The 16392-nt window shown below is 39.3% G+C and overlaps 1 protein-coding gene across 2 annotated transcripts in view; it reads left to right on the top strand.

Annotated features, from left to right (window-relative positions):
* SMYD3 (SET and MYND domain containing 3) overlaps window positions 1–16392 on the top strand; it is a 703294-nt gene that overhangs the window by 182147 nt on the left and 504755 nt on the right. The window lies entirely within an intron of this gene.

Below are 16392 nucleotides of genomic sequence, written 5' to 3'. Positions count from 1 at the left end.
CTGTTTGCAAATTATTCTGACGGTTTGTTTGGGACCAGGGAGAAAGCATGCACCAGCTGATTCTTGCTCTCTGTGCTGGGATAAGGACAAAGGATTAGATACTTCCCCACTGCTGGGTGTTTGCTGTCCTTGCTTTCCCATATTGTGTATTTTGGTTCCCTTCAATATTGATCACATTTTCATAATAAGTAAAATTTAACATTCGAGGGTGATTTTTACCAGTGCTGTTACATTTCATAAGTGCACATCTACTAACATATTATTCCATGAATATTTTTAAAGTATGTTTTGTAATCTACCTGTTTTCTAAGAATTCAAAGGTGATTTGTGTGAATGCTCGAGATGTATTCTTGATTTTCCTCAAATGTACTTCAGGGTATGTTTTTATGATTTTCTGATAATATCACCTTAGCATTACATTCTGGTTGTCTCCAGTTTAAAACTGATTTCAAAATACAGTGTTTACTTATAATACATAAGAGAAGCGTCTCGTGTTTATTTCACATCCTTCTGAAAATCATAGCCTTTAGGAGTACCGTATGTACAACACACACAGGTGCTTTTGTTGTTAGACACTCTACAGAGTAATGCCTCCTGAAAGATAAAAATATGCCTTGTGTTGACTGTAACTTCATTCCTGGTGTTAAGTCTGTGGCTTTTCTGTGACAGTTGTTTTTGTTGTTAGCAGTTGTTCAAGTGGTAATTACTGGTGTTACTACTATTTATGGAAAATATTTAAAAATACTTTCTATTATTCAATATAACATGTGAATTACTTTTTTATTTCTCATATTTCTTTTTAAACTTTTTCATTTCATGTCTCTTACAGTGAAATTCTTTCCATGCTGTATAGGGGAAAGTTCTGTCATGATAAATAAGTAGATGAAGTTTTAATCATACGCTCTCCCTTCTCCCCACTTAGTTGTATTTGTTATAGTCACAAAAATTTGTTATTGTCACAAAACAAAGACATCTTTGAGATTTTGGGGGGAAGTGGGCTCAGATCTGTGATTTCTGCCTTACAGTGTAGATTAAAGCAGCATTACCCTATGGCTCCTGTACTTCCTTGCAAAAGTTTTATTAAGATTTTATAAATTGTTAGTTTTCTGCTTATACATATGTCCTTAAAAGGGATCACTTTCCTCCTCCTCTTTTTCTCCCCTCCTTCTTCTTCTTTGTCGTCATTTTTTTGGTTGTTGTTGTTAATAGAATAGTCTAGGGGTGCCTGGGTGGTTCAGTCAGTTGTGTCTGCCACCTGCTCAGGTCATGATCTCAGGGTCCTAGGATCGAGCATTGGATTGGGCTCCCTTCTTAGTGGGGAGTCTGCTTCTCCCTCTCCCTCTGCCACTTTCTCTCTCTGTGTCTCTCAAACAAACAAACAAATAAATGAAATATTAAAAAGTAAAATAGTCTAATATTAAAGTTAATCGGTGTCATGCAAACCTCAGGGATGGCTGCTACTATTGCAAGTGTATGGTGGTGCCAGTCATGACAAATGCTTTGGAAGTGGCTAGAGAATGTTAGAGGATCTTATATCAACATACTGCCTCTCTCCCTGTCTTTGTGGCTTAGAATTAACCAGAGAGGAGTGGACCCCACAGTGTGTCCAGCCCTATACAGACTGTGAGGCATAGTTTCAGGCTGCCCTGCCTTTCTCAACCTCATGCACTGGCTTCCAGTTTATGCTGTGAAGAAGGCTGGCTTTGCCTGGTCCCAATAAAGAAAATCCTGTTTTCTGTTTTGCTTTTGGTCCCCTTCATTTGTAGTCATTCTAGTTCTGTGCAGGTTTTAGACCTGCTAAGCTTATATCTTAGCTCATCTCATTGTCACTTAAGGCAGAAGGAGTTCTGAGAACTTTTTTATATTTGTTTATATCCTAATTTTTTTGACTTTGAAAGTAGAGAGATGAGTACAATGAAACTGCATGTCTCTGTCACCTGGTTTCAATAATTTTTGAATTTGTTTTTTATTTGATATTTTTAATACTTAGATTTCAAACACATGTTCTTTATTTAAAATTGAGATTTCCAAACATTCCTTACAATTAGTCCTTTATTATGAAGCCTCTTGGCCACCTGAGGAGTTAGTGAATTCACTTATTCAATTAAGCAGACCTTTTATATATATATATTTTTTGTAGGCCTACCATGTGCAAAGCATTCTTGATACAGGTTGTAGAAATGTATGGCTGATTATAAATCAGAAAATTTTCCACTAAGGCAAAAACCTCAGCAAATCAAAAGTCTTACTTGGGAATATGCATATATTTGTTAAACTTGCACTTGCCTTGAATCAAAAGGGCTCAGTGGAGAATGAGAAGGTTTTTAATCTGAGCTCATGATTCATTCCCGCTAGGCTTTTGTCTTTTTTCTTTTTCTGCTTCATCTTTTTTTTTTTTTAATGTTAACATACAGCGTGGTATTAGTTTTAGTTGTACAATTTAGTGATTCAACACTTCCATACATCATCTGGCGCTCATCACGACAGGTGCACTCCTGAATCCCCATCACCTGTTTCACCCAATCACAGAACACTGTGTGTTCTCTGAAGCTGAGAGTCTTTTCTTGACTTCTTTCTCTCTCTCTCTCTCTCTTTTTATTTTTTTTAAAAGATTTTATTTATTTATTTGACAGAGAGAGAGAGATCACAAGTGGGCAGAGAGGCAGGCAGAGAGAGTGGGGGAAGCAGGCTCCCCACTGAGCAGAGCACCCGATGTGGGGCTCGATCCCAGGACCCTGAGATCATGACCTGAGCCCACACTTAACCGATTGAACCACCCAGGTGCCCCAAGAAGGACAGATTTAAATGGCATCCTGAATAGTATGATGGTTAAGTTGCTTTCTGAGACTAGAAAATGAAATTCCCTTAGTCTTGATTTCCTCATCTGTTACTGGGAATTGTCATCATCATCACTGTATCTATTTCAGAGATGGAAGTGAAGATTAAGCCAAAAGTACGAAGTGTAACGTATATTACTAATTCCTGTTACTGCTGGCCCCACCTCCCAGCTTCATTTTTATTGGGGTCTAAAACTTCAGTGTTTTATGTCTCCCTGTGCTGTCAGCTAGATGGTCAGGAGCCAGTCTGCAGCTCAGTGTACACCAGTCTCAGACGGGGGCTCACAGTTGTGCCCATTGCTGGGGTCTCTTGAAATGCTGAGAATTACATATAGCTATTGTGGATGGAAATCTTTTACTGTTTTCTGCATTCACTAATAACTCCATGACTTCTAAGTAGTTCCTTGGGATGTCACAGAGGACGTACAGAAGTAAGCTTCACATGATCAATGAAATGTTTCTCACACATGCATTTTCGAAGGATGAAATGAAATTAAAAGATTCATTAATTATCATGTTATAATTAACTGAAATGGCGTGGAGTATGTAGTATTTCTCTGTTCTTGAAATGTATGTTGATTGTTATGTGTAATGGTTATTAATGCCTAAATTTAATTCAGTAGACCTGGATTTGAGTTTATTTCCTTTGCAAAGAATAGATTTTTATTTTTAGAGATTATTGCACAGAGTTTGAGAAAAAGTGAACTTAATTATTTTTTTCTGGACTTAGAACTTCCTTTTCTAAAAATGCATTTGGTGGGACGCCTGGGTGGCTCAGTTGGTTAAGCAGCTGCCTTCGGTTCAGGTCGTGATCCCAGCATCCTGGGATCGAGTCCCTCATTGGGCTCCTTGCTCAGCAGGGAGCCTGCTTCTCCCTCTGCCTCTGCCTGCCACTCTGTCTGCCTGTGCTCACTCTCTCTGACAAATAAATAAATAAAATTTAAAAAAAAATGCATTTGGTAAACCAATGAGAGATGTGATAAGATCAGTGTAATAAAATAGAAAATGAACTAGTTGCATAAAATGTTTCAAAAACAGACATTAAATTGGAAGTTGCCTTCCTGACTACAAAATATGTCTTTGTGTTTCCAGAGCTCTCTGAAAAGTACTTTTGAACTCTGTAATATTGTACAACTGCCACAGAATTTATTGATTGGAAATCCCACATCTGTTTGAGAAGATATTCTCTCCATTTTCCTTTCAAACAAAATAATTATTCTGGTAACATGTTATTTTTATTCTTTAGGGCACACATGCGACCTCCGGAGCCTGCCTTTCTAAACTCTAAATTTTAATGTTATTAATTGCAGCTGTTTTTTCAGTATACATGGTGGTTGTACAGACTTGAAAATAAGTTTAGTTTAGAAGGTTTTTTTGTTTGTTTGTTTTTTGTTTTTTGTAAGCTGATATTTAAAATTTACATTCATTTTTCTCCTGATCAAATTGTTTTTTACTGGGATAGAATTCTTTTTTATTGGAGGAGCAGTGGAAAATGTGTTCACCCAAGAATCTTGCTAATCCATGATAGGAAAAGAAATAGTATTTTAATACTTTTGGTTGAGATATGTTAGAAATAATACACAAGAAAATAGTAATGATAGTATTATATTTGAGACTGTATGCTTGGTTTGGCTGCTGTGTGATGTGAGTGTTACAAATCTGTGTGATATTCTGCCAAAATCTCATAATTTCAGTAAAGCGTGTAAAATCAGCAAGAAGGAAAAATTACTAAATAACCCTTTTTTGGGGTCCTTTTTTAATTCACTGAAGAGCATTGTGCCTCAGTAGAAGGTAGGAACAAACTTGTTCTTAATATATTCAGTTTTTAATTTAAAATTTTCAGTTTGTTAGCCTTCTTATTCTAGATGTACAGGGTGCTTTTATTACCTCACTGTTGCTGGTAGGCTAAATTTGTGGGAAGAATATTACTTCTTTTGGTTTGAAAAGTCAGGAGTGTGTATGTTTGCTTCTTGAGGGTTTCAAGTTCATGCAGGATCATGTTTTAGAGCCTTTTTGTTGATCAGCTCAGTTGGGTTTCCCCACTGTAAAGAAAGTAATCTTTTGAATTAATAAAGTGATGAATTATCTAATTACAAAGTTGATGGGAAATGGCACTATGATAACTTCGACTGCATTACTAAATGATCCCAGTGACTGATCAGATGTGCCTGGGTTCCATTAAGGAAAAATATGCCATTAAATATTTACTACTAAAAGCAAGTAGACACATCAGGATTGCTAACCTCTGATCACTGGGGTGCTTGTATCTGTTTGGAGGTAGCTGCTAGATGGGACATCCCTCGTTTCTGCTCAGCACAGCTGCTAGAAGACTTCATTGTGGGGATGTCGCCTCTCGTCTGGTTTTAAGGAAAGCAGACAAACAGCCAAGATGCTTAACTGTGTGCAGAACCCGGCATTGTAATTATAAAATGCTGATGCACTTATGATTTATATGGTTTTCTCTTTATTACAATAAATTGAATCTCTGCGTTGGTTCAAGAGACCATTATTCTCAAAAACATTCTTCCAAATAAAGTGACATTTGTAGGACACTTGGGCTTTCAAAACAAAACAAGTCATTGTGTTTTTAATGTGTGTTTCATGTTCTTCATTTTTAGCCATTCGCTTAATATTTATCTTCATTTAAGTGTAAATAACCTATGATGAGTTGGTGTATGTTTATTATAAAGACCAGATGCTAGCTAACTTCTAAAGTTGGGAAGGATAATTAGTAAATTCTTAATTAGCATTTTTATTCATACCTGTGTTGGTCAGGGTTAATTGCTTATGAAAGGCTAATGCTGTAATTAAAACTATTGATGGATAAACGTGTTTGCCAAGCCTTATTGCCTTCTCTATTTGAGTGTACAACTTGTTGTTAATTCAGAATGAGGCTATATTTTTTAAATGATAATATGTCATTGTGAAATGGCATAGGTTGTTTCCTTGCTTTGGCCTTCCCTTCAGTGGCAAGAGCTGGAGTGCTGTGTCTGCCTACCCGAGTATGACTTTTTATTTAAATTTATTTTGTTCATTTTTTAAAGATTTTATTTATTTATTTGACAGAGATGGAGAAAGAGAGAGAGAGTGCACAAGCAGGGGGGAGTGGCAGAGGGAGAGGGAGAAGCAGGCTCTCCCCTGAACAGGGATCCCTGACACAAGGCTCAATTCCAGAACCCTGAGATCATGACTTGAGCCAAAGGCAGACACTTAACTGACTGTGTCATCCGGGCCTCCCCATCCCCGCCCCAAGTGTGGCTTTCTTAGAGCCAGGAATTAAATTTTATTTTGAGTCCCTGCCTACCTTCGTGGTATGCAGTAGGTATTTAATTGATGACTGAATGAAGGACTGCATGAAAACTGTCCATTTTTTTTGTTTTATGGAGCGTACTTAAATAAATATGTCTAAAAAATAATATATTGCTACAAACATGTAAGACTAGGTGAAAAGAAGACTACTGCTAGGTCAGAATCAGAGAGGCTGCCATTATCCTCAGTTCTTCAGGAAAGGATGAATCATCATGTTAATTATTACAGAGTTCAGCATACCTTTCCTGTAAAAGTCCGGATGGTCATTATAGTGTCATAGGCCACGAGGCTAAAGTGAAGTTTTACTGTATCATGGCAATTTGTAGTGTGTGCTGAGACTGCAACTTCTTAGCTCTGTGGTTGGCGGCTGAGAGCCTGCCTGGGCCACATGTAAGTGATTGGGGGAGCCGTGTTCTAATAAAACTTTGTTTATGGCCGCTGAACATTGATTTTCATATACTTTCACTTATCCCCCCAAATTCTTTTTATTTTCCCCTAAACATTTAAAAATGTAGTCAAACACTCTAAGCTTGTAGGCTGTGCAGAAACAGGTAGAAGGCCAGACATGGGCCATGGACCATTGTTTGCCAACTCTTGAATTATTCTTTGTAAGCCAGAAGAATTTTTGCACTCGGAAGGAAACAGAATATATGTGACCAGAAAATTCTCTGAGAATTAAAAAAAAAAAAAAGAAAGATAGGGGCAGCTGGGTGCTCAGTTGGTTAAGCGGCTGCCTTCAGCTCAGGTCATGATCCCAGGGTCCTGGGATCAAGTCCTACATCTAGCTCCTTGCTTAATTAGCAGGGAGCCCGCTTCTCCCTCTGCCTCTGCCTGCCACTCTGCCGGCTTGTGCTTTCTCTCTCTCTCTCTCTCTCTCTGACAAATAAATAAATAAATAAATATTTTAAAAATTTTATTTACTTATTAGAGAGTGAGTGGGCGAGAGAGCACAAGTAGGGGGAGCAATGGCAGAGGGAGAAGCAGACTCCCCACCGAGCCGGGAGCTCCATCCCAAGACCCTGGGATTATGACCTGAGCCAAAGGCAAACCCTTAACCAACTGAGCCCCCCAGATGTCCCCGAAATAAATAAATAATAAAAAAGAGAATATAAGACCCGCGTCTCTGTCTTACATCAGTACATCAAGAGACTGTGGAGAGATCTATCATGAGTTGCCTGGTGCTGCACTACCCTGATTTCATTTCTTCCTTCCTTCCTTCTTTTTTGTTAACTTTTTTTTAACTCTGCAGAGTAGTTTAACAACTATAATCACATATAGCTCTTATAAACAGCCCTCTGAGTCATTCAATATTATTTTTATTCCTTTTGCAGATGAGGAACGCTTAAGGTCACACTGTTTTAAAAAAAAAAAAAAAGCCAGAGCTTTAACTTGGCTCTCTTAATTTCACATTTGCCCCTTATTCCACCATACTGCATTCTGGGTTATGTTAGTTCTGTGTTAGAGCTCTAATCACGGACTATTATAATAACGCCTTAGGAGCGAAATCCAGGGTGAGCGAAATGAGAATATTTGATAAGATTTGTATCACCAGTACTAAAGTGGTGCTATAGGCAAAGCTCTGAGTTATTTAATTAGGATTCCTGCTATTTTCATACAGGTGGTACATCCTGTCTTACACACCTCTCTCCATCATATATTTAAATCTGAATAAGTGCCAGTAGGGTGTGTGGGAGGAGGGTGGGTTTTTCATAGCAAGTGTTTCTGAACTGATGGTGCCACAACTCTAGGTGACAATAAAGGTGATTGGAACGGAATTTGCATGGAGTTAAGCTACTTTGTGAAATCTGGATTCCATAACCTTGAAGTACTGAATATTAAAACATTAATTATTCAAGAGCTGTTAGCCTGGATATGTCTCATTTTTAAGCCATTATTAGAGGTGTTTTTTTTTTTTATGATTCTATAAATATTTGCATTTACAGATTAGAATATTTTATAATGTACTAGAATATATGCGCAATATAGAAGAAAATCCTCTTCGACCTTCTTGGGTACTTCTTTTTCTTTGAGGAGTATTTATGTGACCTTAAAACTTATATCTGATATTAATGGGATAGGCAAGTAATTTAGAAATACCGCTTTTGGACAAATACTTGTCAAATAAAAGAAAAGCGTCGGAACTGTGTTTGACTGGGCTTGGGCCCTATTTCTTTCTTTTTTTTTTTTTTAAATATTTTATTTATTTATTTGACAGACAGAGATCACGAGGAGGAGAGATGCAGGCAGAGAGAGAGAGGAGGAAGCAGGCTCCCTGCTGAAGCAGAGAGCCTGATGCGGGGCTTGATCCCAGGACCCCGGGATCATGACCCGAGCTGAAAGCAGAGGCTTTAACCCACTGAGCCACCCAGGCGCCCCTGTGGGCCCTACTTCAAGTTTTAATTAATAATTTGGGTTTGGGCCGCCTGGGTGGCATAGTCGATTAAACGTCCCAGTCTTGGTTTTGGCAAGGCGGTAATCTCAGGGTTGTGAAGTCGAGCCCCACCTCTGGCCCCGGGCTCAGTGTGGAATCTGCTTGAGACTCTCCTTTCCATCTGCCCCGCTTGCTCGCACTGACTTCCTCTCTCTAAACATCAGTAAATCTTTAAAGAAAATAATAATTTGTTTTTAGTTTTGACGTTTGTAGGAAATTTTTTTTTAAGGCATTCACGATGCAGAGCTGTTTACTTGGGATCAGCTGAATTGGGATCAGGATGAAAAATACCTTCACGGCACTTTCTTTCCCTCCTCTGCTGGCAGCAGGTTGTAGAAATGGCGGAGCCAAGTCATCACTGAGGAGCCCGTGCAATTTGCTGGCCGGTGTCCTGGGGCCTTACTCATGCTTCACAACAACATCTTAGGTTTAGAGCAGAAGTTGGTAAGGAATGTTATTTTGGCGCCTCAGAAGTTTTTTGTAATAGTTGGCGACTTTGGGTTTTCTCGTGTTCCGTTTGTTCAAGATTCCGAGAACAGTATCAGCTAAAACCTCTAATGTGGAGATCTTAAGGTGTGATATTGTTTAATGTTTAGAAATCTTTTACTTGGCCTCTGGCATGACCCTCCTCTGATTCTCCTACATTTCTTACCATTTTGTTTAAAAACTTACTATTTGCTTATTCTCTTTTTACTCACTGAATGGCAGTGCTCCACGGCCCCTGCTCGACGTGGCTGCCTGAGCGCTGAAAATCCCCCAAGCCTCAGTTCCAGCCTTGCTATTTCTTCTGGTGTCCAGTCTTATATTTTCTACTTATTAATAAAAATATTCCCTTCCATGATGTTTTAACTTCAGATTCATCATGAACGATACTTAAATTCTATCTTGTCCTCAATAACACATGCTGCTTATCTTTACTTTTTCTTGTCTTTACTTTTTCTGTCTTTTCTCTTGGTGTGCTGATCTCCTAAGTCATCCATGCCCAAAACCTCAGCGGGCCCTCTGGTTCTTCCCTCTTTCCTTCCTTCAGATGCCCTGCTGCTTTTGCAAGATCTCTTAACTGTGTTCTTTTCTTTTTATATTTTTTGCCACTGACCCACGTCAGGCCCTTTCTATCTTACCTAAGTGGCTCTAACTAATCTCTTTGCCTCTTAATCTCTCGGTCATCAGTGATGATTGCTATAAAGATAACTTTTTTTTTTAAGATTTTATTTATTTATTTGACAGCGATCACAAGCAGGCAGAGAGATAGAGAGAGAGAGAGAGGAGGAAGCAGGCTCCCCGCTGAGCAGAGAGCCTGATGTGGGGCTCGATCCTAGGACCCTGGGATCATGACCTGAGCCGAAGGCAGAGGCCTTAACCCACTGAGCCACCCAGGCACCCCAAAGATAACTTTTTTTTTTTTTTAAAGATTTTATTTATTTATTTGACAGACAGAGTTCACAAGTAGGCAGAGAGGCAGGCAGAGAGAGAGAGAGGGAAGCAGGCTCCCTGCTGAGCAGAGAGCCCAACGCGGGACTCGATCCCAGGAACCTGAGATCATGACCTGAGCCGAAGGCAGCGGCCTAACCCACTGAGCCACCCAGGCACCCCAAAGATAACTTTTTTGAACTGAAAATATTTCCTTTATATTGTGAGATTTGGATATTTGTCACTTAAAATATATGTGTGTGTGTGTGTGTGTGTGTGGTGTATTTTTTTTTTTGGAAAGCAGATCTGATCATTTGAATTCTCTTCTTAATCCTCTGCATTTGAGACCTCTGCAAACCTCATCCCACACTAGTTTCCCAGAGCTGGCTACCCATAACTTGAGAGGTGTAACCATTTTCCTAGCACCTTGCAGAGTGACCAGGAATTTGCATGGGTTCTCTTAATGTACCTTTTACTCCTTTATGTTGTTGCATTGTCAATATGTTTCTTTAAACTGCTAGATCTTAATGGTAGCATGTTGCTGTGACAGTAACAAATGAAGGTAGGCAGGACAAGTACATTCTCTGGATAGGGAATTATTTTTGACAGGCTAGGGTATGTTTTAGCCAATGTGTAAAGCTGCCCGTGTTTATGAGAACTCACGAGGACAGGCCATGAGAGCCAGTGACAAGTCAGCAAGGCCCGGTTATGGCCTGTGTGTATGTGTGTGTACGTGTACACATGTGTAAGCAAGCAGATAGAGGTCATTGTGTTCCTTTGGCTTCTGAGGTAGTGAGTGTCTACTTGTAAGTCGTTCTAATTTGATAAAGAAGCTTTAGCTTCAAGTAACGATCATCAGCAGTAATCGAGTGGGCTTCTGCTTTGTCAACATTGCTGGATTTGATATTAGATAATTACAGGGAGATGATCAGATTTTGGAAACCCATTCCTGGAAGATATCCATGTGTGTTGCTAATGGTTGGCAGTCAGGCTTCTAGCTTTTCTTTAGAGCAGTCATGCTACAATGATAACTTTTTTGAGCTGAAAATATTTCCTCTATATTGTGAGATTTGGTTGATCTTTGTGACAGCTTACCTCTTCAAAGTCAACCAAGAGAAGCTTGCAAAATCTTCTGCATTTTATGGAAGAAAGATTTTAGTTTTAAAGATAATTATCTTTTAGATTATTGGAGTAGCAGAGTATTTTCCACATGGCAAGGAATGTTTAGACTTGGATGATTTTTTTTTTAAGGTTTTTTTTATTTGAGTGAGTGAGCACGTGTGTAGTAGGAGGGGGTGGAAGAGCAGAGGAAGATGGAGAAGCAGACTCCCCACTGAGGGGGGAGCCAGAATGGGTCTAGATCCTGGGACTCTGAGATCGTGAGCCAAAGGCAGCTGCTTTGCAGCAACTCAGCCACCCAGGCGCCCCTTATTTTGGCATTGAAAAGTCCTTTTGAAAACACCTTCATGTTTTCTTTCTTTTTTCTTTTTTAATTTTATTAAAAAATTTTTTTAAAAGATTATTTGATGGAGAGAGACACAGTGAGAGAGGGAACACAAGCAGGGGGAGTGGGAGAGGGAGAAGGAGGCTTCCTGCTGAGCAGGAAGCCCGATGTGGGTCTGGATCCCAGGAAAGGCAGACACCTAATGATTGAGTCACCCAGGCGCCCGCCTTCATGTTTTTAGTTACAGAATAATGTAGTGTCTCCGTGAGTGTGATCACCCACATGTTTCCGAGAAGTCATCAGCATTAGTTGAGGTGAATTCAGGGTACTCTGAAGCCTTGCCATTTGGCATTTCCCCAACACTCAAGATACCTAATTTTGACCTCTGCATGTAGAGTTTCTGCCCCCTTCTTTCTGGCACTTTTTATTGATTGATTGATTGATTGATTGATTCTTCAAGATTCATGTCAAATTTCCCCTTTTCTGATAAGCCTTTCTCAACTCTCTGAGATATGTCTCCTTATAGCCGGAATGGGAAGGTACAAGCATAAAATATAAGTGGATAAAAAACAATGAGAGCAGGCACTTAAGCAATTCAGTCCCTCCAGCCAGGTGCTGGTGAGTCGGCCGGCTTATCACGGAAGGGGAGAGCCAAAGGCTTCCTTCAGCCTCTCAGAGCCCATCGGCTGCCAAGGATGAATGGTGGCATTTCACATCCAGACGTTTTGGAGTCTTTCCTCCCAGTCTGTTCATGGCATTCTGTCTTTTTAGGTAGTTTTGTCTCCTACCATTCTGGTCCTTTTTGGAGAATCAAAGAGGTTTTTGAAAAAGATCTGAAAAAGCTGCCAAGTGATAAATTGTAATTATGTTTATAGCCAAAAGATAAACATAGGATTAAATGGTATATTGTGTGGTGTATTTTTTCCTGAAAATCTTGCTTGTAAATTTAATTTCTATAAATAAGATATCAAGTTATATGAAGTAGGAAAATTGGGGATGAACGGAGTTCTATTATGATTCTTTTGTGAAGGTAAGCTCTTTGCTCTGTTTTTAAAAACCTGGATTCCTGCATGTCATGTCTAGAGTTCTAAAGCAGAGTACATTTATGATTAGTTAAATCTGCTTTTTTTTTTTCCCCTTCTGCAGGGACCAGTTGTTTCTTTGATAGACAACAAATCCTTGGGGCTTGTTTGCACTTACATTTCTAGAATGAGGTAGGCTCTGCCTTGCTAAATTGTAATTCATAGGAAGAGTGCTATGGAATTGGCTCTGAAAGCCTTTGGCTGTGAAGCTAGTCAGCAAGTGGCTTTCCCTTTTCCAAAACCTGATTAATGTCCCTGAGAGCATTTCTCTGTGAAATACCTACTCCATAGTCCAGCTTGGTCTTTTCTGAGTGCGATTTCAAAGCCCAGTAACTTCAGGTTTGGATTGACCACAGTGTACACCGAACATGAGAGATAGCTGCCTCCTGAGACCCTCCGCTGGCTAAGGGGGGGAATAAGGGTGGTGTGCGCCCTTCCTGCCATATTTCTCTAGGCTGCCATTTGCTTCAATTCCACTGTATTTGATACATTGGAGCTTTTCTGTTTCCTTTCATGCTTAACTGGCCAGTTCACTACCCTGGCATTTGCCTGGAGGAATATAACAATCCAAGCACCTGTTCTTAGTTTTTATCTGCATATATTTTCCATTCATGTCATAATGTGACATCCATCGATCCATCTACCTGCCTTTCTTTCTTTCTTTCTTTCTTTCATTTTACTTATTTGAGAGAGGGAAAGAGCAGGGGGAGGGTCAGAGGGAGAGGGAAAGGCAGACTCATCACTGAGAAGAGAACCTGACATGGGGCTCAACCCCAGGACCCTGGGATCATGACTTGAGCTGAAGGCAGATGCTTTACTGACTGAGCCACCCAGATGCCCTGATATGTTTTGATAAATGCATTGTTTTGCTGGAATTTGGGCCTACTGTGGAGAGCTTATGAGAAGAGTGTGGGCTGGTATACTTGCTCACACTATATATTGGCCTACGCTGTTGCTAACACTAAATATTTTAAACAACTCAAAAATAGAAACAACTCTGATGTTCTGTTAATTATATTAATATAGAATAAGTGCTTTAAAAACTCTTAAATGTAATGAAGCTTTTAAAGTCTTACGCAAATACATAATTTTGCATTTTTCTAGGTGAATAGTAGTTAGGGGGCTTATTTTGACATTGTGTTAGAATGTTGACATTACAGTACTTTCGTCTTTATATTTAAGTGACAGCAGAATCCTAAGTATGAGAAAATGTGATTAATTCTCACACATTGAAGTCATTTAATCGTTCTTTGAATAACAGCTGCTTTTTATTCAGTACATTGAACATAAAATTCTAGAATGTCTTTGTGCTATCATAAATTTTAAATGTGAACCATTCTTCCTTTCACGTGTCATATGGTATTGTTGTTTTGAGTTTGTTGGTTTGATGGGTGGTTTTGTGATATTGCTATTCTAGTTGGCTAGGTGGGCATTCTTCCGGGACCAAACTCTTTCCCAGCCTGTGTGTCACTGTGATATTAATATTGGCAATAAGAAGCGGGGGAAAATTGGTTTGACTTGTCATTTTAAGCTCCCTTTATTTCTAGAACATATTGAAAAAGTAGAGGAATAGGATCAATACGAAGTATTAGTCTTCTTACTTGGATATTTTAGGTCAGAAAGAATCAATTTCAGTTCAACAAATTTATGGTGAGTCTATCCACAGTACTACTTGGAAAAAGGACAGGTAAGACTTAGTTTCTGTCCCATCTGGTGGGAGACATAAAAGCAACATATGTAAATAAATATAATTATATTGAAAGTTTTTGGAAACCCAGACTGTCATCCTTCTCCTCTTGTCTTCCTTTATGCCAAGCTCAGTACATTGTAGATTCTTAGAATATTCTACAGCAGACTGTAATAACGGATGACAGTCTTGAGATGGAGGTTTATGTGCAGAGATCATTTGATTTGGGCCTTCAATGATAGGTATTGTTGGTGGAAGAATCAATGCTGACTTCCTAGAATTTAGGGAGGCCTTTGGGACCCCAGGACTAGAAATGAGACTGTTCTAACTTTGGATGCCAAAGGAGGAAGCAATCCAAGAGTTTTGCTGCTGGTTTATGCTTAACGAATGTGACCGTTTTTAGTTAGGAGCAGTTGATTGAAGATTTTCTTGAAACTTATACCTGACGCTGCTCCAGTGAGTCTCAAGGCTCCCTTCTCTGCGTGAGCCCTCCCCGTGCTACCTGCTCTTCCTGATCCTGACGGAATCACCTCACTCAGGATCGCACCTCTTTCAAGTGGGAAATTTGACTGAAGGCTTTTGTTAGTGGTGTTTTTTTCTTCTTATTTGTTTTCTGTTTTGGAAAATAAATGGAGAAAGATCATTTCAAAAGATGTGAATAGAAAGAGTAGCCTTAGATGTTTCAGGAGCCCTGGTGGTCTCAGGCTTTTTGGGATCCATGAAAAAAGAGAATTTCAAAAAGGGAGATGGTCAACCTGTGGAAGTTAAGAGATGTTAAGAAGGGAATAAATTCAGTGTGAATTTAGCAAAGAGATATTTACTGGTGCTATTTTTCATATTTCATGTGGACCAAAAGTGTGAAGACTTTCACTGTTTTTTTTACTTCAGAGTAGAAGGTGAGTGATTTATTAGGCTTTTAGTATTTTTACCAAAATGGTAAGTTATTTCTCAGAATGTATTGCTTCTAATGAAAAGCTGAGCAATTCTTTTTTACTCTTAGGATAGCCTTCCCTCCCCCATATTGGAACTGAAAATTACTTCTGTCTGAATTGGTATGTTAAGTTATTGGCCTGAAAATCAGCAAGATGTTTTGAAGTATTTCACGAGGAGCTATAGAGTCACAGTGATTTTGAATTTTGCAAGCTTAACAGCTTTGTTGTGTTTTGTAATGAAAGTATCCAGGATGGGAGGAAGGAAAGTCAAAATGGTCTTATCTTAAGCAAAATCGCTTGCCTCATTTCATTCTTTGTAAAACATAGTTTAACAGTGTTAACCTGGAAAGTGGGGCACAAATTTTATTTGGGGATTTGTTATACCTTAGTAAGTTGGAAGCGTAGGTTTGTTTTTCTGTATGTTGTGTGATCTCTTAAGTATTGTACTAAGGCACTAAATAAAGTTATTATCTATTGAAAAGCCATACCTGTTAGTGTCTCTACCATGCTGTGGAAATTCTTACCAGGAAATGAGGTAGATGATGGAAACCAAAATCTGCTGTTTTGAACAGGGAGGTGCTTGAATGGCCAGAAAGGTTCACATTGGGTCCTGAGAGTATCATTTTAATTCATGAACATTAAAATAGCGTAATGTTTCTGTCTCCATTTTAGTATTTAAAAAAATATTTTGGGGGCGCCTGGGTGGCTCAGTGGGTTAAGCCGCTGCCTTCGGCTCAGGTCATGATCCCAGGTCCTGGGTTCGAGCCCCGCATCGGGCTTTCTGCTCAGCAGGGAGCCTGCTTCCTCCTCTCTCTCTGCCTGCCTCTCTGCCTACTTGTGATTTCTCTCTGTCAAATAAATAAATAAAAAATCTTTTAAAAAAAAAATATTTTGAAGGAATATAATGGCATACCCAAAGTAGAAGTTTGGCAGATACAGCCTGCAGAATGTTTTTAACTCAACTCATTCCTCAACCCTTCCATCTTGATCTGTGATGAAAGCAGATGCCACAGAGAGGGTTTCCCGAGTCACTGGTGGGGTTACCCCACTCACCTGTCCAGCCTCCCTCTTCACGTTGTGAAGGGAGCGAGGACTGGAATAACTGGACTGAGTGCTGCTGCCAAGTGCCAGGAGCGTATTCAGAGGAGGTTGGGCAGTTAAATATTATACTCATTTATTAAGACAAGATAATAGTTGAAAAATCAGAGGACAAGCTAACTATGTGTACTTTTTACAGAAAGGGGCTTTGAGTTCTTTTAT

Source organism: Lutra lutra, chromosome 15 (assembly GCF_902655055.1).
Source record: "Lutra lutra chromosome 15, mLutLut1.2, whole genome shotgun sequence".
NCBI lineage: Eukaryota > Metazoa > Chordata > Mammalia > Carnivora > Mustelidae > Lutra > Lutra lutra.
This window is presented reverse-complemented; position numbering and strand designations above follow the sequence as displayed.